Below are 26,493 nucleotides of genomic sequence, written 5' to 3'. Positions count from 1 at the left end.
GAGAGAAGGAGAGTGTGGTGAAAGGGAAGAGTGAGTGACGGGATGAGAGTATGAGCAGAAGAGAGAGAGGCAGTGAGAGAAGGAGAGTGGTGAAAGGGAAGAGTGAGTGACGGGATGAGAGTATGAGCAGAAGAGAGAGAGGCAGTGAGAGAAGGAGAGTGGTGAAAGGGAAGAGTGAGTGACGGGATGAGAGTATGAGCAGAAGAGAGAGAGGCAGTGAGAGAAGGAGAGTGGTGAAAGGGAAGAGTGAGTGACGGGATGAGAGTATGAGCAGAAGAGAGAGAGGCAGTGAGAGAAGGAGAGTGGTGAAAGGGAAGAGTGAGTGACGGGATGAGAGTATGAGCAGAAGAGAGAGAGGCAGTGAGAGAAGGAGAGTGTGGTGAAAGGGAAGAGTGAGTGACGGGATGAGAGTATGAGCAGAAGAGAGAGAGGCAGTGAGAGAAGGAGAGTGTGGTGAAAGGGAAGAGTGAGTGACGGGATGAGAGTATGAGCAGAAGAGAGAGAGGCAGTGAGAGAAGGAGAGTGGTGAAAGGGAAGAGTGAGTGACGGGATGAGAGTATGAGCAGAAGAGAGAGAGGCAGTGAGAGAAGGAGAGTGGTGAAAGGGAAGAGTGAGTGACTGGATGAGAGTATGAGCAGAAGAGAGAGAGGCAGTGAGAGAAGGAGAGTGGTGAAAGGGAAGAGTGAGTGACGGGATGAGAGTATGAGCAGAAGAGAGAGAGGCAGTGAGAGAAGGAGAGTGGTGAAAGGGAAGAGTGAGTGACGGGATGAGAGTATGAGCAGAAGAGAGAGAGGCAGTGAGAGAAGGAGAGTGCGGTGAAAGGGAAGAGCGAGTGATGGAGCCACAGGGAGTGGGAGGAGCGAAGAGGAAGTTGTTCATGAAGGTGAGGACTGAGCAAGTGACGGGGTTGTCTGGACAGGAAAGGCTGGCACAGGGCGGACAGACGCATGGAGACACAGGTACTAGGGGGCAGAGGTGGGAGACAGGAGCATGTGACACTGGTCCCGGGTGCAGGGTTTGGGACTAGCGTGTAGAGAGGATGGACAGCGTGTTATTGCACGAACAACAACAGTCGGCAAAAATCTAAGTAAAGGTCTGCTTTTAACGTGAAAAGGCGCAACAGTGAAGGGATCTGGCCAGAACGCATGGCATGTCCAGCATTACGTGGGGGAGGGTCAGCCGCCAACAATGTCTTAACTTCAAGCCGGGAAAATCCGAAAGGGGAGGGGCGTCCAATTTAGCTAAGCTTTTGGGCAACCCTGTCCACACCATGGCACATATGCCTCGGTCTTTTCATGGAGGTAACTCGCGCTGAAAGAAAAAAACATCAAATACAATATTTTTATATTCACCTCCCAAATAAACGTTGTAAGAACTAAGTGCCTGGCGCTGCCGCTCACAACGATCGTGCTATGCACACTTTAAAAGGTCGAGACAAGCAATGGCGGGAGCGTGGCTAGAAGTGGAACTTAATGGCCAGTTCGATCCGGCCCTTCATGGTACACCGAAGGTCAGGGAATAGCGCATTCCGGAGCTAGTTAGATGTTGCACGCGAAGTATAGTACAACTCCCTGCCACCAAACTACATACACACCACAACGTGCCTTCCTTTCTGCAGGCGCCAAGCTCAAATCAGTATAACAAATCAGTGTTTGATTTTTTTTTTTTGCAGTATTTTCCATGTACTGGTGTTCGGTGCCCTTTTGTAACATGCACACACCACTCTGCCCTTGCTACACACGGCTGCTACCTCTCACATGTTTTTACCTTTGATACTTGCACAAGTGCCACCTTTGCCTAAGTAACGTTTGTTCTTGTGCCTGAGTGTCTAGCACTTATTGCAGTACTATACCTCAAATTATACCTTGTTTTCTCTTGTAACTGCACACTTGTCACTTTGTCCTCCTGTACAGTTTTTACTACTTCTTGTATTTTATTGGTTGCTCACAATTTTTACTACCTCATGTATTTTGTTTGCTCACAATTGTCACTTTTACCTTTTGTAACTTAACGGCTGATTTTGTAATCTGTTCTTGTGTAAAGTTCTCATCATGTATTATTTCTGTTCCTATTGTGTAGCTCTCTGACGCCTTCGTGTAAAGTCCGCGCTATATAAAAATGCATAAATAAATAAAATAAAATAAATACACCACCACTTTCACGCGTTCATCCGATATCATAAGCAAAGTGATGCCTGCCCCGTAAAGGGCAGCTGCGCTGCCGAGGGTGCTGCTTACTAGACCAGGGGGAGGAGGAAGAGATCAACCTGGTAATAACTCCTGCCATCTGTGATCCAGGGTGGATGTATTCACTCCTAGCTCTGGGGCACCTAAGAGCTTTATGGACAGCTCCAGACTTTGCAGTTATGCCACATGTAGATGTTTTGCTGGACTTCTTGTGGCACCGATCTGGAGGCCACTTAGGGAATAACTTGTGCACAGGCAGGCGGTGATATCCGACAGTGCCTTCTCAGTATCCACCGCCAGAGACCCTTTGAAAGGCAGGTGCTTGGCGTATGCATTCATGCAGCCATCTTTGAATCAGGGCCAGGTCAGCTATGTAAAAGCTCACAGTCTGGGCTCAGTTATTTTCGCCTGAGCTGCACGCTCATTCTGCCAGTCAGCAAGCATGCAAACACGGCTCCTGTAAACCTGAATTCCAGAAATACGGACACGAACAAGGCATACGAATGACATTTACGGGCAAGTGTATGGAAAGCTGGGTGCAAAAGCTACCACTGCATGAAACTGAAATGTAATCATAAACTACTCTGCATCACCCCACAAGTGACCACTTCCGTTGACCACCCTCTGCAAACAGAAGCATGGCACTGAGAAACACAGGTTGTGCAACACATTGCTGCACCAAAGTCCTGCATCCAACAACTGAAAGCAATTATTTTCACTCTTATCTTGGACACACACACACGTTTGTCGCAGGATACACACATGACAGACAGGCACCCAGCAGCCATTGCTTAATTTGAGCTGGAGGTTCCGGTGCTCGGCACTAGCACTTAAATCTCCACACCGTCACTTTTCACAGTCTGCCACATAGTGGCGCTGATTGTGTAACAGTTGATTAACTTATACCTGCCGCCCAAGTCATTGTTATAGCTTTGGGGGGCCTGAAATAGTCTGAATTGTCAGACTTGAAGCAGTGTGATGGTGAGCGGTTGTGCTGATTCTGCGATGGGCAGTGCTGGCAGGGGTCGGTGCAAGCTGTGGTGGTCTCCGAACGAGGAGCCCGGCACTTATTGTTTCACAACTTAAGCAGTGCCAGCGGCAGCAGACAGACGAACCCCACAGGACCGACTGGAGAAGGGAAACATACAGCCGACACCCCTACCACAGGACATAACGGATCAGGGGTACAGCCGGGGTCCCCGCAGCCCTGCGGTGTGGGGGTGGGGCGATGGTTTCTTGTTTTGGATGGGGGGGCATCATTCTCTAAGCCTGGCAGACCTCGTGCAGTGGCATGGAAGAAGAAACATTTCAACGCCCAAAAAAGCCAGGCTGACTTCCCAAGCGGCAGGAAACAGGAAAGCACCGCCCTTTATGTGCTCGGACTGGCAGGTATAGGGCCCGCTAAAGGTACCCCATGGCACTCTGTCCATGGCAGAGGCGTAATGCAGGCCCCTGCGGTGTGGGGGGGGGGTAAAAATAAACCCACCGCTCTCCCTCCAGTGAACCAGGACCATAGACCCGCAGAGGGCGCCCAGATGCCGAAGGCACTATGCAGCCAGACACTTGGTAGTAGGCGCTGTACAGAAGCAGTCCTTTACCAGAAGATTGTACACAGAAATATCAAATTACATACATATTTATGTCCTAGATAACGTGTACAAAAATATTGTGCCATTCAGCGTAGATTTTCTATTTTCAATTAAAAATTTAGGACACAATATTGATCCCGTACAAGAGTCTGGAGCACACCTAAACCCGGCCATTTACAGCGCCGAGAAATGAAAGTGAGCCGTGAAGTCCTGTATAAGAATCAAAGTATTGTCGTGTAGAAGCCGGTGGGGGCACAAGAGCGAACCCCAAGCAGCCCCCTCCGCTGTGCCCGGCCCGCACTACACCCGCACACTCCGAAAGCGCCGAAGGGCAACTGGGAACGGCGCGGCGCTATATGAACACACCTCGTGACGTGACAGAATGTGTTCAGCTGTGGTGCCGGCAGGTGTGTGGAGTGACGGCTCCCTGCTGCGGGGGTGGGGGTAGGTGGGGGGGTGCAACCTGTGCAAACAAGCACCACACGGCTAGTGACTGGAGAAACGAAGCATTCTGCATCTAATGTGCCACGGACATAGGCGGGCACTGCACTCAGAAGCCTGGGAGAGCCGGTAGCAGGAAGACGGGCCTGTCCTTCAATCCCGGCCTAGATTCGGGGGCGTTCCCGAGAACAGGCTTTCGGCTGACGTAGCCAAAAGCCAAAAATTCTCGGGAACGCCCCCGAATCTGGTCCGGGATTGACGGGCAGAGCCGTCTCCCAATGGCTAACCTCCATTTATGGAGCTAGCCAATGGAAGACAGGGGCGGATTCCCAGCCCCATACTATACTCATTAGGTTTTCGCCTAGCGAAACGATGCTTTCCCATCGTTTTCGCCAGGCAAAACCTAAAAAGCGCGCCGACAACTGTGCTGAGTCACCCTTCAAACATTCCACCAGGGCGTCCTGGCATGTCTGAATGTTTAAAATGCGCCATATGGGTCGAAGCCATTAAGTTCTTAAAGGGCACAGTGTCTCGCAAATACATAATATGTGAGTTAATGTTTCTTCTTCTCCCAGACAGGCGCAGCACTGTGTGGATGAGATTTCTTTGTAGCCATGCCCATACTTGTATGCCAATAGAGGGATTAAGCCGAATTGTTGCCTCATTAGTTGGCGCTTCATTTTTGGCTTTATGGGGGACGACAGATAGTGTTTTAAGCATCTTATGTTGTATAGTTTTAAAGTCCAACTTCGGTGCTTAAGGTTTTTTAAGCTTGTTGCATCGTTGACCCCTGACATTATTTTTGCCTGTTTTATTAAGAGTTTTGCTGCCGCCGATATGGGTATGAGGACACCCCTTATTTCGCAGGCTTCCAGTGTTTCAACAGAGTGAGTAAGAAAATTGTGCCAGGTTGACCCAGGATGTAATTTTTTTATGAGTTTCCCCGTACTTGTTTGGCCTTTAGACAGAATGCAGGCAGACTAAGCTCTATCCGGCCACAATGACATCTTATCTTTAAAGACAATAGCACCATGGGAAATAGACGGTAGGAATTTTGCCCCCATTGCTTGGATTAAAGGGGTGAGTTCAGGTGAGCACATAGATTTCCTTGCTCTCAGAAGGCAACCTCCAAAGATTATGCCAGCCCATTGCATTACTGTGATGTGTGTGGACTGCCTTCGCTTATGGTCGATCCATACCCTCAGGTACTTATAAGTTGAGACTGTCTCGATGGATTTGCAGTCGACTTGACATAAACCCTTTCTCTTCATTTGTCTGGCGATTATCATCGTCTTTGTTTTTGTCATGTTTATTTTCAATTTGTTTGCTTTGCAATATGACGACAATGCAGTTAGCAGTCGCTGTAGACCTGTCAGAGTTTGATCTAACAGGATGGTGTCGTCTGTGTATTGCAACAATTGGATTTTAGATCCAGCGAGTTTGGGAGGAAATGCTCGAGCCTGTGCCAGGAAATCAGGAAGGTCAGCTAAATACAAATTAAAAAGCATTGGGGCCAGTATACAGGCTTGTTTTAGTCCCTTTTTGGTTTGTATCTTTTTGGTTGTTGTGAGAAAGTGGCTCTATATATACTGGACCAGAATAAGGTACAGTGTGTGTTTAGAGTCCACAAACCCCAGAGGTATAACAGAGGTTAAAGCCAGGTGTGACCTTTCTCTCTAAAGTGGTAGCTTGGTTGAGAAGTAAGGCAGTACCAGAGGACAGTGTAAAGCATGTATTGTACACACTCAGTCAGCAAAAGGTTTCACACACGCAAAGACTGAACTCCAGGCGAATTGTTTTTATATCAAAGATATCGTTGTTTTATTTCTAGAACCAACGGGTATCAAAATATACTGTTCTCAATATGAGAGGTCTCAGATGAGTACTTTGCAGAAAGGCAATAAACTTTGTAGAGACAATAGGTACAGGGGTTGCAGTCGGCAACACAATTCTACACACAATTTAGCATTGAGCTCAATGGATTTTCTTATATAAACACAGTTGATTACTTTGTGGATTACTTTGGTAGTTCCAGGACTGGCTCCTAGATTCAGTCCTAGCGGCTAGGCTGAAAACAGTTTAGTAAAAACGTTTTAGGTACTGCAGTGATTTTTCAGGAATATAAAGCTATTTTAAAAATTCACACTTAGAAACTTTTCAACAGAAATCTGGCAATGTTACCCAATGGGAGAAGATTCAGGTTGCAGTTAAATAACGATCTTGTTACTTTGGTAATCCAGTACTGGGCTCCTGGGTCCAGCACTGGGGTCTAAACTTAAAACAGGTAAGCAATTTTTTTTCAGTATTTCGTATGATTTTTAAAGAATATTTCTAGTTTTCAAAAGTAGACACAGAAGAAATTTCATAGAAAAGCAGACAATGGATTCCTATGGAGAAAATTCAGATTACTAGTAAACTCGGTAAGGATTACTTTTGCGGTTCAGTACTGAGCTACCAGGTACAGTACTAGCTTCTCTCCTGATCACAGGTGAGTACTTCGGAATTCGGTTGATATTATATGAATATTTTAAGTTTCCAAAACTTCACACTTAGAAGATTTTTCGAGTCATTCCAGTCAATGTTATCCAATGGCAGGTACGTGAGCTACCAGTTTCCAGGTGAGTACTCGACTGGTGAAGTTGTGGTTCTGGGCATAGACTCAGGGGTCCCCCAGGGTCAGGTAGGTACAGTTGGTTCACCCTCAGCGGCGCAGGGGCAGCTAGGTGCAGAGGTAGTTAGGCCCAATGTTATCCAATGGGGGACAGGGGGCCTCCGGTTGGTGGCTGCTGGCTAGTAGGCCACGCGGCTGTGGGAGCTGGGCTCCTGGTCACTTGCTCAGGGCAAAGATGAAAGCAGGATAGGGCAAAGGTGGCACAGCCAGCGGTACTCGGGCGGGTGGGTGCAGGGTGCTTTTGAGCCGTCGGGCGCTCAATGTTATCCAATGGGAAAGGTAAAAAGGGAATAAAGGCTGCAGGCTCGGGGGCGGAGACTCTCCAGGGGCGACGAGCACGTCGAGAGGTAAGTTGGGATCTTGGAGCACAGGTAGGTACCCCAAAGAGAGGCACAGGGGGCTATAGGGTGCCGGGTGCAGGAGTGTCTTTGGGTGTCGGAAAAGCTTACCCTCAGCTGGTCGCTGTTGGGTTGGCCCCTGGTTCTGAGTCTGCAGGTGTTGTCTGGTTCGTTGATGGAGGGTCTTTGGGCACTGGACTTTGGGTCCCAGTCGCCGGGGGGACGTCCTTGTGGTCTTGGATCACTCGGGCACGGGCCGGACTCGGCGGGTGCAGAGTGGGCTGGTCTGGAGCTTCCTGGCTGGCACCAGGGGGATTGTTGCAGCAGAGCCTCTGCTCATTGGAGTCCCTTTCTTTAAGAGGGTCAAGGCAGGCAGGTCCGCTGGGTGTCCCAAGGTTGCTGTCAGCAGGAGTCGTCGGGATTTAGGCAGGAGCAGGTTCCAGGATTGACAGGCCGGTAGGGCTGGGGCCAAGTCAGTTGTTCTCGTCCTGTTGTTAGCAGCTGCGCGGCGGGTCTTCTTCCTCTTGGTCTTCTTTCTTCTTTTCTTATCGGGATCTGAGGAAGGAAGGTTCAGGGAGCCCCTAAATACTGAATTTAGGGGCGTTACAGGTAGGGAAAGGGCAGGGACCAATCGGTCCCTGTCCTGGGGTGGGTACACCCCCTAGCCTGCTCCTCTCCTGTGGGAGGGGGGCAGGAGCCTAGCTGTGATTGGGCAGGGCTCCCCATCTTCAAGATGGCCAGAGCCCAGGGTCGTGCTTCACCTCGTCTCCCCCACCTAAGGGGTGGGGTTGGCACAGGCTGGCACACCCCCCTTCCTGACATAGTTTTTCCCGACAGTCTTCCCGCCAGAGTGGGGGTCAGGACTGGTGGGGGCCAGTTGCTGGGTACAGCAAATGGTCTGAAGAAGCTCACGGAGGCGGCATGCCTTTGAAGCTTCCCCCTGCCTATCCTGGGGGAGGAGACCAAGCACCTCGCCCAGGATGTGCATTGTTGCAGGCCCAGGAGAGCGGGGGCTCTCCACCCAGGGGTCCAGCAACATGTCTGCTGTGTGGCAGCCTCTGCAGCCACTCGGCCCAGACGTGGATTGTAGGTTAGGTTTTCAGGGGGCATCTCTAAGATGCCCTCTGGTGCATTTTACATCAAATCCCACACTGGCATCAGTGTGGGTTTAATGTACTGAGAAGTTTGATACCAAACTTGTCAGTCTTCAGTGTAGCCATTATGGTGCTGTGGAGTTCATAATGGCAATCTCCCAGCACCATATACTCTTAATTGCATCACTGTACTTACAGGGACCAGGAATGGCCCTGGGTACTGTAGGGGCACAGGGCTCATGCACCTGTGCCCACACCTCTGGCATAGGGCACCCAGCTAGAGGGGTGACTGAAGTATGCCAGGGCAGTGGGTTCTGTGGGCATGACACACAGGGGCGTGTGCCATGTTTACTCTTTGTTTAGTACTGTACTTAGACACTCAGCCTGCAAAGGCAGTGTGTGGGTGTCAGGGTACAGTGCCCCTGAGGGTGGCACAATACATCCTGCAGTCCTCAGGGGTCTTCTCTTGTCACCATGCCCTGGGTGCCTAGGGTACCATTTCCTAGGGGCTGACAGGTGCCTGAGATGCCAATTGGGTTTTAGTTTTAACACAGTTTTAGGGAAGGAACACAGGCCCTGGGAACCTAGTTAGCAGGAACCCAGGGCACACTCAGTCAAAGCACATCAGCAGTTCAGAAAAAAGTGGGGGCATACCAATGCAAGAAAGATGGCACTTTCTCACAGTTGTTGACCAGTCGGCGGACACTTTGTATTTGACCCAGGTTTCAGAGAATAGAGACTTAACAGTGTATTTGAACAACCAGTCCACTGCTTCCAGGATATCATCCAACCGTGACCCTAACTTAAATGACTTCGAGGCCATGGCACCTTTAGCTGAATGTGCACCAAAGATTCAAGTATCAATCCTAGTCTCTGATAACAATTAACACATCCACCTGGCTAAAGTGGCCACGTGCACAGTCCTGAAGGGCTTCTGTAATGCAATCAACAATTGATAGCCTATGTCAGAAGGAAACTCACTAATACTTACCTCATAAGCTTTCAAACACTGTACAACATATCAAATGATTTACAAAGGAGACCTTAGACATAAAATACCGCACTTGTTACTCTATAAGAATAATATCAGAGTTGTGCAAAGATCAGGGGAAAAAGTCTCCTAACCACCAAATAGTGAACACAAATTCACACATACATAAGCAAAAGGATGATCAGCACCCACTATTTTCAAGCGATTTCAATAAAGCATCAACATTAAGATATCACATTTGATAAATCACAATTAGATCCACGGAGTTGTTTTTGTAAGTTCTGAAATTCTTTATTCTTTACAAAAATTAGGTCATCCAAGAGTAGCCAGTACGTTTCGTCCCTCCTTGGGACTTCTTCAGGGCTACAAAACACAGACAATATGTACATATTTAAAACCATAATATTTACGCTTCATGAAAACACAGACAAATTTACAAATATCTATATACTATACTGAACATGTGCAAAACATAAGACAATTAAAATCCATTCCCTTCCAACACTACTGGATTCAATGGGCTACCTCAATTGCTTATATGATCTCTATTCAATTCATGCCATGCTTGCTTAATAGATAAAATAAATATATTGTTTAAGGTGATTACCAAACAATCCTAGTATATTATGAAGACACATAGGTTGAGAGATTGAGGTGAAAACCTTCATGTTTCATTTTTCTTGTCTTCCATTCTAGTGGTGTGATAAAATATTTTCTACGTTTGTACACAAGAGGAGCAAAAAGGAAAGCACAGACCATGATCATAATTGTGGGAACATTGTAGTGCCACAGTTGAGGGATTTGTTACCTTGATCATGTATATTGATTTCCTTTTTTATAATGCACTGCATCTTCTCTATAGGTCAGGTCACAGGATTTTGATCTGTAATAGAGGGGTCACTTTTTATTGATTTATTCTACAAATTTTAAATTACCTATAGAAACTATAAGTTAATAGACCTACCATAATAGTATAAATGTTGTTTACCAGTCCATTGTTGCTGTCTGATTCCCCAAGAATACATTCTGGTCCATATCTGCCAGTGCACCTTGTTGGTTATAACCAATAGTTAGATGTATTCTTTATTTTATAATTTAGGTTTTTATTTGTAGCATTTACACCAGTATATCGTCACTGTACATCTTATGACTGAAGGGTTAATAGCTAAAGACTCATCATTGTATTGCTGTACAGTGTAATACAAATGTTACATACTTTGGGCGCTTTATTCACATATAGTCAATGTCTAATTTGTATCTAGTTTTGAATGGGTCCATGTAATTTGAGACATTATCAAAATTGTATTAACATGCCAGTTACATAACTTGGCATCCGAGACAGATAGCGTCCTTCACCATACAATCTAATTACATATATATCACCAATGTTTGGGTTACTTGTCCACCATGTTTAAATAATATCAGTATTTCTATATCTATAGGACAAGCATAAGAGCGTCCAATATGTTTCAGTTACACACCTACATTTCATTACCACCATTTAAATGTCTCTTGGATGATATATTTACAAGCATAAATGAGAAATAGTCCATTATTCTAAAAGTCACAGACGGATATTATGATCACATATTCAAGTGTGAAATGATCAGTTCTGAAGGTCCCAACCGCATAATGTAATAACATATTTAAATGGCCCAAATAGCATTACATTGCCACCATTTTATAGTGTCTCAGGCGATTTTTGTAAGCTCGAGTACAGAATGATCAGTTGTTCTAAATGTCATTAACGCATGGTATACACACATATTTGGAAGGTCCCAACAGTACCTTTTAGTCATTTCAACCATATTGGAGGATTACAGAACGTCCAATATAACTCTGTTCTGTATCGACATGTTAAGGCTGCCATTTTGTAATGTCTAAAAGCTGGATCATACAATCCAAATGACATCCACGTCGTTACTGCAGATGTACTCTACATGCAGGATGATCCCAATATCGCTTGTATAAATGTATCGGGTTGGGTCATAATTTCCCATAATGTGTATTCTCGCTATGTAACCAAACAATAGAAGCAAGAAGCGATATTCTCCACATATTATATCGTAACATCAACAGTATTCGTAATTTGTGGCCACCATATTTAGATAATTCTAACCACTCTATGCGTGTTGGACGAGCATTTAAAAACGGCTGATATGTCTGGGTCACACATCAACATTTTATGGCTGCCATTTTGTAATGTCCCAAACAGTATATTAGCAAGACCCAAATGGAAAATAGTCCATTATTCTAAATGTATCAGCAACAATATTAGTTGTCATTAATAGCGGTTTGAATCTTAGTTCAAATACAATACTAATCATCATGCGATGACCTCCCCTAAGCGTGCACTGTGAGATGTCATAATGATATTAGCTAACACGTTTCATTAGTCAATGGACCTAGTCAGTCTCCGCACGCCGTCTTCGCGTTCGTGATCAAACGGGATCCATTTTCCCACGCACCTTTTATACGTACTAGGATTATCTGTGCATGCATAATATGCACAAAGAAACTTTCCACTTTGGTGGCCATCTTATAGTGGATTCTGTGCATGTAACATAAATGAGCTATTTTGTCTGCAATGATTAGATACATTCTTAATCATTTGTTGTAATATGATTTGATCTTATATCTTTTACCATCATATAAAACAAGCATTAACAATGCAACTGTCTCGCCTTTGCAAAAGTTAGAGCTATTGGCATTGTAAATGACAACATGTTTATTTATGTGTTGGTTTTGAAAACGGATAAATAAATGGCATTGTCATTTACAATGCCAATATCTTAATCTCTCGCAAATGCTAGACCTATTGCATTTGCACACACACAGTCACACACACAGACACAGAGCCGCTCACACACACACAGAGCCACACACACAGACACACACACACAGAGCCACATACACACACAGCCACACACACACACAGAGCCACACACACACACCCAGAGCCACACACACACACACACACACAGAGCCACACACACACAGAGCCACACACGCACACACAGAGCCACACACACACAGAGCCACACACAGCCACACACACACACACACAGAGCCACACACACACACACAGAGCCACACACACACACACAGAGCCACACACACACACAGAGTCTACAAGGGGGAAACAGATGAGAGGTTCCGAGTAGCCCCATCCAACAGCAAGGAGCACCTACTCCAAAAGTGCACAATCTTATTTATCAGATCCTTGACTCAAATTTACCCATAATACCCTTCCAAATACTCCAGTCCCATAGCAATGTTTCGACCCCCTTCCCACCACCACCCAACTACTCGCAACCCTGCATCCCATGGTTGTGATCACCCCCTCGAACCAAGAAAGGATCCCCAAGCTCATCAGCCCTTGTCCCGGAGTCCCCTCACATCCACATGGCTTCTCACGCGGACAGAGCTTCCCAGGGTCAACGCGCCACATTCCAACAGCGCTGAGGCCAAAACTTTCTTGGGCCGCGGGGGCCGCTGAAGGCTAATGACCCTCCCCAGATGGCACCACCAGTCACCACCCATGTTGCGTAAGAGCGCTATAGTCCGATGCCACCACTATGAATAACTGTCACTATCACATGCTGGTCCTGGTCCGCACAGTACCTGGCAGTCGTCGGTAGTATACGACATCCAGATCCGCAAGCAGACTTGCAATCCAGTATTCCGCTCTTAGGGGCAGTGCCGCAACAGATCCCCCAGCGCTCACTATCTACCTCCGTTTCCAAGTCTGTGATGGCCCCGCCCGGCCGCCATTTATTTTTGCGCTCAGAAAGTTACGGGAAAGGAACACAAAAGTTGTGTTCCTGCTGACATTTTTGGGCATCGATTGTCGGAGGATCCGCAGATATTGAACGGATCTTTAGCCCGGCTGGCAAAGCCTCACTCCCGTGCGGCCATAATGCCACATCTCTCCTTTAATAAACTTAATAAGAGTTCTGTTTATGTATCGTGTCTGAACCACGTGTACGGTGATCCCAAACAAATAGAGCTGCGCGTTTTCAAATCGCAGGCCGGACCCCCGAATAAAAGTAAAGCCTACAACAAGGGGAGCGGTGTTTTCGTCAAGCGAAGCACAAGGTGCACAGATAATAGACAGCCTCTCAACTGGTTTGCATTCCCCAAACTGGAATGTGCACCTAGAGTGCGAAACAAGTGCTTGTTTGACAATTTTCCCTCACATATTTAACTCGTACACCCCACACAGAAAAAGTATTTAGGTTCTTTGTCCCTCTCGCGTCTCTACTGTATCCCAGGACGGCAGCACAAGGGGGACGGGATCCATCCGTCCCACATGGTGGGACACAAACACAGGTTTGTAACCACTAGGAGCATCCCCAGCCTCTCTCCTCTCTTCATTGATGCTCAAAACTGCGCCCTCGGACTCCGTTCCATCTCGAAGTCCGACAGGCTGAAGGCGGTGCGGAAGAGGGAGCAGAAGTGCACGATAGCCGGTACTTCCCACCACGAACGGATCTCCTCCAGCGTGAGAGTCGGCGGGGACCCGGGCTCCTCCTGGGACATGTTTACTCAGCGACCCCGTTCCAGCGAGCACATGAGTATGGGCGCCTCCACTCCCCAGCGCGTGCGCTGCTGGGGGGGCTTGCGCTCTCTCCTGCTGCTCCCTGCTCGAGCGCCCGCACCGGCGTCCTGCCCTCCGCATGCTGCACCCATGAAACGTTCTGTCCGCGGCGTGAGTTCCCAAGCAAATGTCCAATTAATCCCCGGTGCGATCTCCCGGCCAACACTCTATCCCGGGCGCGAGGTGCTTTCGTGGTGTTCTATTGGACAAGGGGCTCGCTGCGATCTACCGCCTGCCCGGCGCTGGGATCTCGCGGCCATCGCGCGGACCTATCTCATTCAAGGCTCGCAGCGCCACTCTCAAATCACTTCAATGCAAATTGCACCAAGAAGGAGCGAGCTTGAGATTATATTTCTCTCCAACCAGAGCGGCATGTTTTCAACATTAGCAGGTTATATTTCAATCTCCGCAATTTCAAAACGTTGCTTTTTTTCTTGGCAGTATATTAAAGAAGCGAGTGCCCGTATTTTATCAACAAGCGCTCGCCATCTCTAAGCCCCGTCCTTTTCAGACTGGGGGAGGGGGCGTGTTTTTGACTGTTGTTTACATCTTCTCCAATGGCTGGCCACCGTTTAGGAGGCCAGCCAATGGAGAAGAGGGGAGAAAGAAAGTCAAAAACACGCCCCCCAATCCGAAAAGGACGGGGCTTAGATTCGAAAGAATGTCGCCACTGGGACCTCTTCTCCAATGGCTGGCTACCGTTTAGGAGGCCAGCCAATGGAGAAGAGGGGCGGGGCTTAACCTCGCTACTCCAAGTCATTAAATCTCGCCAGCGAGACTGCGCATGTGCGCAGCCTACGCTAGCTGAGACCTAAAAATGGGAAAATGTATTACAGTTTAACCTTTATAAACCGGGTGTCTATTTGGACATAACGTGAATTACCTCATTGGTTCAAACATATGTTGGTCAGTTATCAGTAACATCAGCCATTTTTTGTGAGTTTAACACGCATGTGTTACGCCGCGGGCTGACTCGTGACCCGCGGTGCTACCCGTTTCCTCTTCGTTGGCCGTGGTGCTGCCTGCGACGCCCCTCCCTCCTCTTCGGGGCTGCCGCGGTACAGCATCGCGGCCCACTGTGGCCATCTCATCGGCATCGCGGAAAGCACCCGCAATGACTGTTGGTTTTCAGGCACGCTGCATTCTTGCATGGCGGCCCATCTGCTTCCCGGGGCACCTTGGGACATTACACTCTCCTGGTGTGGGTGTCTGGTGACCCCCCTTCCTTGGGGGCCATATTGTTGCTCTCCTCTTCACCTTGCTCCCAGAAGGCAATAAGGAAGGGTTACTTAGCTTCCTAACATGGCGATCTTTCTGTAATGCACTTCACTCTTTTCCTTATCCAAGATGGTGACACCTCTCCTTCCTGTTTTGTCACATCCTGTTCCTGTACGTCACTTCCTGTTCCTGTATGTCACTTCCTGTTCCTCTATGTCACTTCCTGTTTTTTCTGTGTTTAATGGATCAGAACCTTTCCTTCCTTGCGTTGTAACACTCCTTGCTCCTGCTGGTTTGTCCTCACTCCTGTTGATTCCTGCTGATGTGTCCTCGCTCCTGTTGGTTTCATGGCTCCTCTTTTGGTGATTTCTTCCTTCCGTTGGTACTTATTTTTCCCCTTGCGCCTTTTGCTCCAGCTTATCTTCCAGTCTTCTCCTGGTTCCTTGTTGGGCTCCTGGTCTACCAGTGTTTTCTGGCTCCTTGTTGTGAGAAGTTGGCCTGATGTGCAGTGTTCACTATTCTAGTGATCACTATATATCAGTCCAAACAACCCTTATTGATGATTGGTTGTAAGTCAACCTTATAGACCAGCTATCCTAGTAGCATGGATACGAGCAGTCTAAGGCTAAGACTCTAGAGGGCGTGTTAAGCCAGCTGTTTTACCATCACATTACCCCTTGAACACCCAGTGAAAGGACACCACACAAGTGTTATGAAAATAAACAGTGTATTTATTAGAATCACAACAACCCTGTACTCTTTATGAGGACAGGGTGCTAGGCACACAACAAAACTCTTACGAAAATACTTAAGTTAGCACGTTATACACAAATGCCCGAGGGGCACGAAAAACCATATACTTAAAAAGTGGAATGCGAAATTACTAGCAGGTAAGTACAGTACTAATAGGCTTTGGAATCGCTAGGACTTGACTAGGGAATCGTTAGATTACTTCTAGGAGACCTAGGGGACTCGGGTGCAGAGTGTGCACTCTCACGCGGGATGCGGGACAAAGTCTATGGAGGCTAGTAAAGGCAAAGTTAGTGTTCACGGGCGAACCCGACCTGGTAGGAAGAAAACGACAGTGGATCCTGACCCTAGGATAGTGAGGCTATGCTGGGACACCGAAGTGCCGAAGTTACCTAGCCCAGGGGCTGCAGCTGCATAGGTCTGAAAAGACGTCGGGGATCTCGTTGCCGGACCAGGAGCCTGGAAGAAGGAAGTTGCTGGCAGGCGACCAGTGAAGAAAAGTTCGATGGATCCAAGCCTGGATCAAGGAAGAAGGAAACCTGAAAGCAGAGGGGACCAAGTTCTTGAATCACTAGCCAGTGATTAAGTGGGCACCAGGATGGCACCGGGCGAAGTCACCTCGACTAGGTGAGTGGGCGACGCTGGCTCTGCAGATCTCACGGACCAGGAGGCGTTGTCGGCGACCAGGATGGAGAGGCGAGCTGTCCCACGATGGATGAAGCTGTCGGCGTCGAAGTTACCCAGGATTGGGCAACAAGCCTTGGCTAATTCAAGCCCACGCGGTGGACTCAAAATGGCGTCTTGAGTGGACCAGGAGGGTCCGGGGTGCTCCTCTTTTGGAAGGGAGCAAGGGCCAGCCTGGAGCAACCAGACCAGCAGCAGAAATGTCGTCGGGCGTCGTTCAGAAGGCCACAAGCCAGCGGGCTAGTAGCCAAACAACGCGGTGAGCAGCAAAAAGCAGAAGGGCCCCACGCAGATCGTGGAGATGCTGGGAGGCTGCACTTCGGTGCTGGAGCTGCTCAGGGTCGGGGCTTCTCGGACCCCAAAGCACTCACCAGGAAATTACTCGGCGGGCTTGCTGGAAAGAAGTCGTGCAGTCTTGAAGATGGCCGGTCCCTCGAGGTCTCGTCACACCCACGAATCTCAGCGTGACTGATGATCCAGGTAGAGGTCAGAGGTGCCAGGGAAGCCGGTTCTCGTCGAGCTGGGCAGTCTTGATCCGGAGGAGAGACTTGCAGCAGACCGCAGTGTTCTTAAGATGGTGCCTGCGGATGCAGGGTGACTACTCCTTAGTCACAAGGGAGAAATCTTAGGAAGAAGTCTTGAGTTCCTTTCGTGGAAAGTAGTTTCAGGATTCAAAGATGATCTGATTTGGAAGGGGGCCAGTTCCTACCTTTATCCTGTAAAAAGGGGCTGGCACGCGACTAAGTCCTGCCCTAGGGGTGGGACTAGGAGGGGGGTGGTTACACCCACTTCCTTGGCGGGCTTTTCCCCAGCACAGGGTCTGGAGTGACCCTGGAACTGGTTCCAGCCAGCCTATGCACAGTGAGCACCGGGGTGCCACGTGCAGTCACCTTCCTCTAAAGCCCTGCCTACCTACAATACACAAAACCCTGTCTGGGACGGTGCTGGCACCGCCCCTGGCAGGAAACCCTTTGTCCTTATCTCCTGCTCTGGGAGGACTCCCAGCAGCAGGAGGGCAGACTTGTGTCTCGGTGGCAGCATCCATTTTGTGGAGCTGAGGCTCTGTTTGACTTTAACCGGGGTTAGGGGTTACATACATGTCGTGTCCCTCTAGAAGGGTGGAATGCTAACCCCGTCGCCAGAATTGGCGAGGGGTTAGTATTCCAATTCGTATGACACCTTACTCGACATGTTTTGATAAAGCGATACCAGAGTTGGCATACAACCGCGAGGATTATAATGCACTTAAGAGTATATGGTATGCGATATCATGGAAACGGCTAAGGGATGGATCCCGAAAGCCGCAGACAGGCTCAGCTCATGCCAGAGCACCATCTCACACGATTCCAAGCACTCTGCCTCCAGGATTGTTAAGGCCTGCCATAGGAGTGACTGATAGGAGATCTGTGTGTCCATTTTAGGGTTAGATATAGTTATACTATATCTAAAGCAAAGGGTGAGTACACCACCTTGCCCCAGCTGTCGTGCAGCCAGTTGTGTCAGTTTAGTTAGTCAGCCCAGGGGTGGCATAATACATGCTTCAGCCCCTGGGAGACTTCTGGGTACACCTCAGCCCTGGGTACAGGGACTTGGAGAGGGCCCAGTGCCAATTCAGTACCTGAGTACAATTTGGATAGAGAGAACAGCTAGGCTGTGGGTCTGATTAGCAGGCCCACAGCCAGGGAAAGTCGTAAACCAGTGCAGCAAAAAGCAAAAATCTGGGTGATCATAGGATTGCAGACCCTACTCTCCTACACTTGTCTTCTCCTTCATTCCTGGAGTCTCATCATCAACATCAGGGTTTTTTCCCTCTGGGTTTTCCTCTCTGGATTACTTCTGAAGGGCACTGGCTGCTTAGGCTTTCATTGTCGGCAGCACCATGGCTACCGGAAGGGGTCGCCCCTATTTCAGCCAATACAGTACTTACAAGAACCGAAGCCGGGAACCGTCCCAACGCTTTGAGACTGGAAAGAAGGATCCTAAACTCGACCACATGGAGCTCATTATCCATTTACACATCAGATCAATTAGTATATAAACAGTACTTCTTTTGTACAAAACCACAATATAGAATACTTGCATATTGCATGTTAATACATATAAACCACGGTCCCCCTTTTTAAACCCCCATATTCTAGTCACTGTTAGTGGATTGTTAGAACTTCATTAAAATCAATTATCTGTTCTGGTCACTTTTGATATTGTGTGGAATGACTATTGCCAATGTATGGAGATACATTAATAGATTATTCATCAGGTAACTTAACAGGAGTAGTTTGATGACAGTCATATCAATCAGGGGACATCAACTAATTCACCTGGAATTGCCCATCATGGCAGTTACATTATCAAATATCCCACGTGTCAGATCACAATCTCAGAGCCAGATACAGCGGGAGAGAGGAGAGTTGCCCGACAACCCTATCCCCTAGGTGGAATTACCAATGAGTGCTGTATATCCACTCCACAGACAATACCACCTTAGGGGAAAAGGAAAAATGGGATAAACGAAACAATAACAGTGCAGCTGTGAAAAAACTCAAGGAAGGGTTGTTCTGGAGTTGTAGACTTCACTTCTACTGTAGCCCCATGTTGTCCTGTAAGCGAGACACAACACAGTACACATGAAGGCACAACCCTCACTCATCATTACACAAATTAAATGATGTGGATGCACTTACGACAATTACTGCCACACTACTCCTCATACGTAACAAAGGCACAAAGCTAGAAAAATAATCCAAACACATCCTCCTTCACGTATTTCAGGGGTGAGAAGCCATAAAAGCAAGGCACAGTGCTATATTCCTGTATAGGGAAACAGGTAAAGTACTTATCTGTGCTCTCGACAAAGCTGTCCACCTACTCAGTGAAACACCTTTCAGCTGAAAACTACGCTGGGTCAGATCCAGAGGATGTTTGTCAATTGCGCTTCTGCGCTACAGAAGTAGTAAGCTTCAGAAAGGAAAGTTGGGCCTTTTCTGCCCGGGTGCTCGCCTTTGACGCAAGTCGGCAGAAAGGCTGTGACAATAGTTAATTACACAAATCCGCTCCAGTGCGATAGGAAGAAAAAACATTAACACGCTCCAGCGCGAGGGGAAATTACAGCTTTATGACCGGGTGGTCGCCTTCAACGCGAGTCTGCAGAAAGGCTGTGACAGCAGTAAATAACTCAAATGCGCTCCAGCGCGAAGAAAATAAAAATATTAACGCGCGAAGGGGAAAAGTCAGCTTTCTGCCCAGGTGCTCGCCTTCAACGCGAGTCTGCAGAAAGGCTGCAGCAGAAGTCAATTAAGCAAATGCGCTCCAGCACGATGAAGGAAACGTGAACGCGCTTCAGCACAAGGGGAAGAACAGAAGTGTTCTTATGCATGGAGTCTGTGAGTCCGGAAACCGCTTTTCTGAAGTGACGACTAATCACAAGTGTCAAGCCCTGGGCGGTCAGCACGCAGTTACTTAAGTAGTGGTAGGAAGTGGAACAAGACAGCCCCCTGGCATTGTGGGACATGTAGTCCTTCGCCTTACATACCCATTCATCCACTTTCACTCGCTGTGTTGTGTTCACTGTTTTATCCCCGCAATGTAGGCCTAAACGTAAAGTCCCTATGCTATGTTGATGGGAGCACCTATTTCATTTGTTGAGTTCTAGGGGTAACCTTACTCCTATTTTGCAATCATACAAAGTAATGAAGCTCAGAGTTGCTATTGAGACCCTGATGGACAGACCGCAATCAGCATATCCATCTTGCCTCAGCTTGATGTAAAGACAGTTCCCGACTGCCACCTCTTTTGCAATTTTCAACTTGTTTGATTGTATGAAACCAGATGTCACTTCTATCTGGATGTTCCGGTCGGATGTGTGTTGCAATAGGGTACCTTTCATCACAGTGCTTGATGTCCCTTTTTAGGCATCTTATACTGCTCCCTATATATATTTTATTACAAGCACATCCAAATGCATAGACCGTGTATGTGGTGTTACAGTTAATGAAAGACATAACCCGATGATTAACATCGGTGTTGTGTTTGAGTTCCTTAACTTTGTTTTTGCCTAACCAACAGATAGAACAATTTCCACATATATGAAATCCATTGGGTTTTTCAGACAGCCAGTTGGTTACCCGATGTTTCTGATCTTTGGTTTTCACATAACTTGGGCATAGTTTCTGTTTGATGGTATTACCTCTGCAGTACACTACTTGGGTTTGTGTGATATTACCCCTCTCAGTATTGTATCTGATTTCAGAATGTGCCAGTTCTTGCACAGTATATTGAAAATATGGGCACTATATAGATTGTATTGTGTGGTAAACAGCACACCTTCCTTTGTTTTAGAGTTATTTTTCTTCCTACTTTGTCCAGAATTGCTTCTATCCACCAGAGTCGGTTTTTTGTTGAGACCTTTAGTTCTTATTTCAGCTTTTTCAAGGCAGTGGATGTTGTATTCACATTCCTTGAAGTTCCCTTTGATTTCATTAAGATGATTTCTATGTGCCCTTACCATCTCCCCAAATGGGATGGCATTTATTTTTGATTGAGGAGGCGCACTTGAGACATGTAGAACACTATTGAAAGCTGTTTGTTTTCTGAAGATGTCACTATGAATGATTCCGTTTCACACAAAGCTTAAGATCCAAAAACTCAACCTCTTTTTTGTCATACTTCATGGTGAGTTTGACATTGAATCTGTTGGTATTAAGATAGGCATAATACGCCTCTCGATCTTCCACTCTTCCATTCCAGATCATTAAAATGTTGTCAATGTAACAGCCATAAGAAAATTATCTTGTCTATCCAGTTCTTTGATCCTCGGCCACAGGTATGCTCCACCTCATACAAACCCATGAATAGGTTTACATAAGATGGAGCAAACCATGAGCCCATGGCTGTCCCCTGTTTCTGTAGGTACCACATCCCGTTGTGTAGAAAGACATTTTTTGTTAACACTATCTCTGCCATCTTGAGCAGCATTAATGTATGTTCAAGGTGGTTGGCACTTCGCTTATATAGAAAAAACTTGAGAGCTTCCAGTCCACATTCCATGTGTATACATGTGTACAGACTTTCCACGTCCATAGTAGTGACGAACAATAGTTCATCACTGTCCCAGTGGAAGTCCTCTAGCTTACCAAATACATCCCGACTATCTTTCAAGTAGGATGGAAGATTCCTAACATGAGACTGTAGGAATCCATCTAGATATTCCGCTATGTGTTCTGTTGGCCCTCTATTGCCTGAAATTATTGGCCTTACTGGGGATTTCTGGAAGGACTTGTGAATTTTCGGTAAAACATAGATGCATGGATATCCAGAGTGTTGTGCCATCAAGTATTTATATTTTACATCAGACAGGTCTCACGCCATTCTCTTAGGTGAGCATTGATTTACTTTTCAATCTATATTAGGGAGTTTCCTTAAAGCTTTTGATAGCATGTCTTATCATTCAACTGTCTATTGACTTCATCCAAATAGTTTTTCGTGTCAAGTATAACAGCATTACGCCCGTGTCAGCCTCCCGTATTACTATACTATGATCCTTTTTTGGTGAGGTTTTGATAGTGGTTGCAAAAGTCCATGCCTGTGTGAATCTCTTCTAATTTGTATAACTCCATAGTCACCCTTTTTTAAAATTCATCAATTGCTGTATCCTTCTGATTGGGCGGGATACATTTGGATGATAATTTAAGGCCACTATCCAGTGTAAGATCTTCCTAAATATTTAATTCACTCATAATTTCCCTAATGTCACCACGATGTCCTGCTTCATCTAGAGATGCAATTGTCTGATAATGTCTATATCAGTAATTATAGAGAGTAGATTTTGCAACACTGTTTGGTATATCACTAGATATAGGCGACGTTCATTGAAAAAAAAAAATTAACTTTGCGAATGAATTTAAATAGATCTACATGTACATCAATGAAGTTGCATTTCTCAGATGGAAAATTCTTGAGGAATCAGAAAGCCACTATGGCCTGGTAATCAACATTTATACTATTACGGTATGTCTGTTAACATATAGATAGCTTCTTATAGGTAATTCAAAACGTGTTGAATAAATCAATAAAAAGTGGCCCCTCTATTACAGATCAAAATCCGGTGACCTGACCTGTAGAGAAGACACAGTGCATTATAAATAAGGAAGTCAATATATAAGATCAAGGTAACAAATCCCTCAACTTTGGCACTATTATGTCCCCACAATCACGATCTGTGCTTTCCTTTTTGCTCCCCTTGTGTACAAACGTAGAACATATTTTATCCCACCACTAGAATGGAAGAAAAGAAAAAGGAGGTTTTCACCTCAGTCTCTCAACCTATGTATCTTCATAATATACTGATAGGATTGTTTAGTAATCATTCTTAAACAATATTTTTCTTTTGTCTATTAAGCAATCATGGCATGAATTGAATTGAATAGAGATCATACAAGCAATTGAGATAGCCCATTTACTCTAGTAGTGTTGGATGAGTATTAGATTTTAATTTTCTGATGTTTTGCACATGTTCAGTATTGTATATTGATATTTGTAACTTTGTGTTTTTATGGAGCATTGTAAATATTGTGGTTTTAAATATGTACATATTGTCTGTGTTTTGTAGCCCTAAAGAAGTCCCAAGACGGGAAGAAATACGTTGGCTACTATTGGATGACCTAATTTTTGTAAAGAATTAAAAAACTTATGAAAACATCTCCATCGATCTAATTGTGATCTATCAAATGTGATATCTTAATTGTGATGCATTATTGAAATTGCTTGAGAATAGTGGGTGCTGAGCATCCTTTTGCTACTGTACACCATATTGTTTACTATTACCTGGGAACTTTGGATAAGAAACCAACTTGAAATTGGATTTTGTCCTCTTGGTGATAGTGAAGGAAAGATCCCTCAGTGGAGAATACCTGAGAGATCTAAAGCTTGTACATCCTAGCCTCTTTTACAAGATAATGAACATAAAAGTATAGTCAGTTTTGCTGACATTTGTTTGCATGATAAATATTTATTATCCGGGCAATCCTCCACAGATTTAAGGACTATATTAACGTCCCACTAAACTGAATATCTCGGCTGAAGGGGGTTGGATATTCGTATACCCCTCAAAAGCTTACACACCGCCGTATGTTCACCACTGGAAGATGACCCACTGAAAGTATGAATCTAAAATTTTTAACTGACCTACAAGTCCTACCAGCAGAAGCCAAAGAAGATGAGATGTTTAGGAGTAGGCAGCACGGGCTCTGAAACCCGTTTGCGGTACCAACTACACCAGCAGCGCCTTGCTGAGGCATATCGTTTTTGTGTACCAGCAGACCATACCTGTCCGATGAAGGTATCAGCTTCCTGCTAAATGCCTCGCAAACACCATCTCTCCTGGAAACCCTCAATGCCAATAGCGAGAGGTGTCCTGAGAGAATCGGAGGATGAGGCTGCGGAAAACGTGTAATATTTTACTTAGCATAAGCTGGAGCCATTTCAGCTGAGGTGTCCATTTAAGTTTCCTTCGTAGTTCTTTCGTCTTTTCACTTTGCCTGTGCTATTTTAGTTGACTTCCTGGCTCAGCTAAAAGCAATGTACGTGTTGAGAGTTTGTAGCTGGCAGTACAACTGCTAACTGTCAATCATTTCTGCTGCCATATGCACTCCTGCTCCCCCTCCCACTTGGCTGACCAAGTGGTTATTCATCTGCCCTTGTTTGTTGAAAACCATTTAAAAAACGTGTCTTTCCTATTTCTGTTCACATGCTTACACTGCAGAAAAACAGTATAAAAGCTCTTGTGTTCTGTGACTTCAGTGTACTACCTCACGCAGCACTTGAGAGTGCTGTGTGAACTGGTCCTACTCATGAGTGATTAATAAACTTGTTATTTATTCATACTCCAGTGCTGATCTATACTTTGTTGGTTTTGAACCCGTGGAAAAATGGGTGACCCTGCACCAGTGTACCCCTAAAAAAGGTATATTTCCACAAGGCTATCGCACTGGGTCCAGGAACAGGTTCCAACGGAATGGAATCCATTCCAGACAAGCATAAGTCAACTCGAGGGCTTCCGGAAACCAAGCTTGTGCTTTCCAAAACAGAGTCACTACAACTATCTACGCCCTCTGATGCATTGCCTGGAAATCATCATAAACAGTGGGAATGCGTAGCTCAGGAAGAGGAACCAGTCCTTAAAGGCGGTATCCTTTGCTTGGGCCCCCGAGTCTGGACGCCAAATGAAAAATGTTGTGAGTTGCCGTTTGAGGCAAGAGGTGAACAGATCCACAGTGCATGGACCCCAAAGGCGATGAAGCTTGTTGAAGAACTTTGGGCGAAGTCTTCAATCACTGAAATCCTGGAGGGGATATAAATGCCAATTCGCAGTGATTTAGGCGTTGACCCAGAAGATACTCTACCACCACCGAAATCCGATGCTGAAGGTAAAAGTGCCAAAAGTCCTTGGCTGTCTCCGCAAGGAGACACATTTTGGTTCTGCCCAATTTGCTGACATACCAAACCGCAGATACATTGTCCATTGTCCATTGAGGAGAAGTGTGGCTCAATGGTTAGAGCGGCAGACCCTGAAGCAGAGGTCTGGCCCGGGACCAGGGTTCAATTCCCGGCTCGGCGGGTCTTGGGCTCAATTTCCTCGGACCTGATAATTCTCGCTTCGGTGCCTATTCTAATCATGGGTCCCACTCTGGGCAATAGCTTGCTTATTTTCCACAACGGCCCCCACAGCACTGGGTTGCCTAGCTTCACCTTGGGGGTGCCCAGGAGTGGACATTTCAAAGGGAAAAGCCAGGAAGGGTTCCACAGCGGTATGCGTACAGCGCCAGGAAACCCCGGTTGGGGTATAAGTGCGCTTTACAAGTACAAATTCATTTAATTTCATCCACAAACGGATGCAACAGTAATCTTCTCAGAGGAGATACTCCATATTGTAAAAGACTCCGCAAAGAGTTCCAGACAATTGATGTGTAGGTAGAGTTCCGAGTCTGACCATCGCCTGCGGAGATCTGACCATCTCGCTTCCTATGCCCACCAGCAGGTATCTGATTCGATAATTGTCTCCTGAGCAGAGCCAAAGATCGTTCTGCTGTTCCAGGCTTCCATGTGATCCAACCACCAGGACATAGCTGTCCTGGTCTCCTCCGATAGACTGACTTGCTCTGAATAATTTAGGCCCCTCGGGAGGTGTTGAATAATGAGCCTTTGAAGGCCTCTGTAGTGTATCAAAGATGCTAGTAGCCCTACAAGCTGTGCTATTGATCTCAATGACATTGTCTGTTTGTGCAAAGCAGACCTCAACTCCTTGATATTTTTGACCTTCTGAGTGGGAAGGACTGGCTGCACTAAGACAAAGTCCACCTGAAACCCCAGGAATTCTAGGCGTTGAGCTGGGTCAAGAACTGACTTCTGGGCATTGATAATAAAACCTAGGACTTGAAGGAAGAGAGTCGTCCATTCCGAAAGCGATAAAAAGGTAACCTGGACGAATGATATCGTCCAGGTAGACAATCAAGTGCACTCCCTTTGCCTCATAATCTTTGTGAAGCACCACGGTGCGGAGGAGAGGCCAAAGAAAAGGACTTCGAATTTGTAGCAATGCCCTAGCCACATAAACTGCAGAAAATGACTGTGAGGGGAAATATTTGGTACAGTGAAGTATACATCCTTTAAATCTAAACGGCCCAGCCAGACCCCCTTTTGAAGGATGTCCCGCACAAGAGGGATGCCCTCCATCTTGAAGTGCCTGTATACAATCCAAGCATTCAAGTCTTTTGGGTTCAGCACTAGATGTGACCCTCTCTACTAGAAAGATGGAACTGAGGAAACCATTTGTGTGAGGAGTAGTCCTACCTTTAGCCCCTTTCTGGAATTTTTGATGTGATGAAATCTCACTCTTATTGGGAAAAAGACATTTCATTGAGTGGGGAACTCTGGTAGG

The 26,493-nt window shown here is 46.4% G+C and overlaps 1 protein-coding gene across 2 annotated transcripts in view; it reads left to right on the top strand.

The window, feature by feature from the left end:
• Window positions 1-26,493, top strand: part of C4_1H5orf22 (chromosome 4_1 C5orf22 homolog) — a 571,451-nt gene that overhangs the window by 10,076 nt on the left and 534,882 nt on the right. Inside the window, exon 2 of one of the 2 annotated variants that reach the window (XM_078687958.1) lies at window positions 22,652-22,726. The exons of the other annotated variant lie outside the window; for it this stretch is intronic. The gene's annotated coding sequence lies outside the window, so the exon portion shown is untranslated. The remainder of the gene's footprint in view (window positions 1-22,651; window positions 22,727-26,493) is intronic. 2 annotated transcript variants of the gene reach the window in all.

Source organism: Lissotriton helveticus, chromosome 4_1 (genome assembly GCF_964261635.1).
Source record: "Lissotriton helveticus chromosome 4_1, aLisHel1.1, whole genome shotgun sequence".
In the NCBI taxonomy this organism is placed as follows: domain Eukaryota; kingdom Metazoa; phylum Chordata; class Amphibia; order Caudata; family Salamandridae; genus Lissotriton; species Lissotriton helveticus.
Note: the sequence above shows the minus strand (reverse complement) of the source record. Positions and strands in the feature narration are given on the sequence as shown.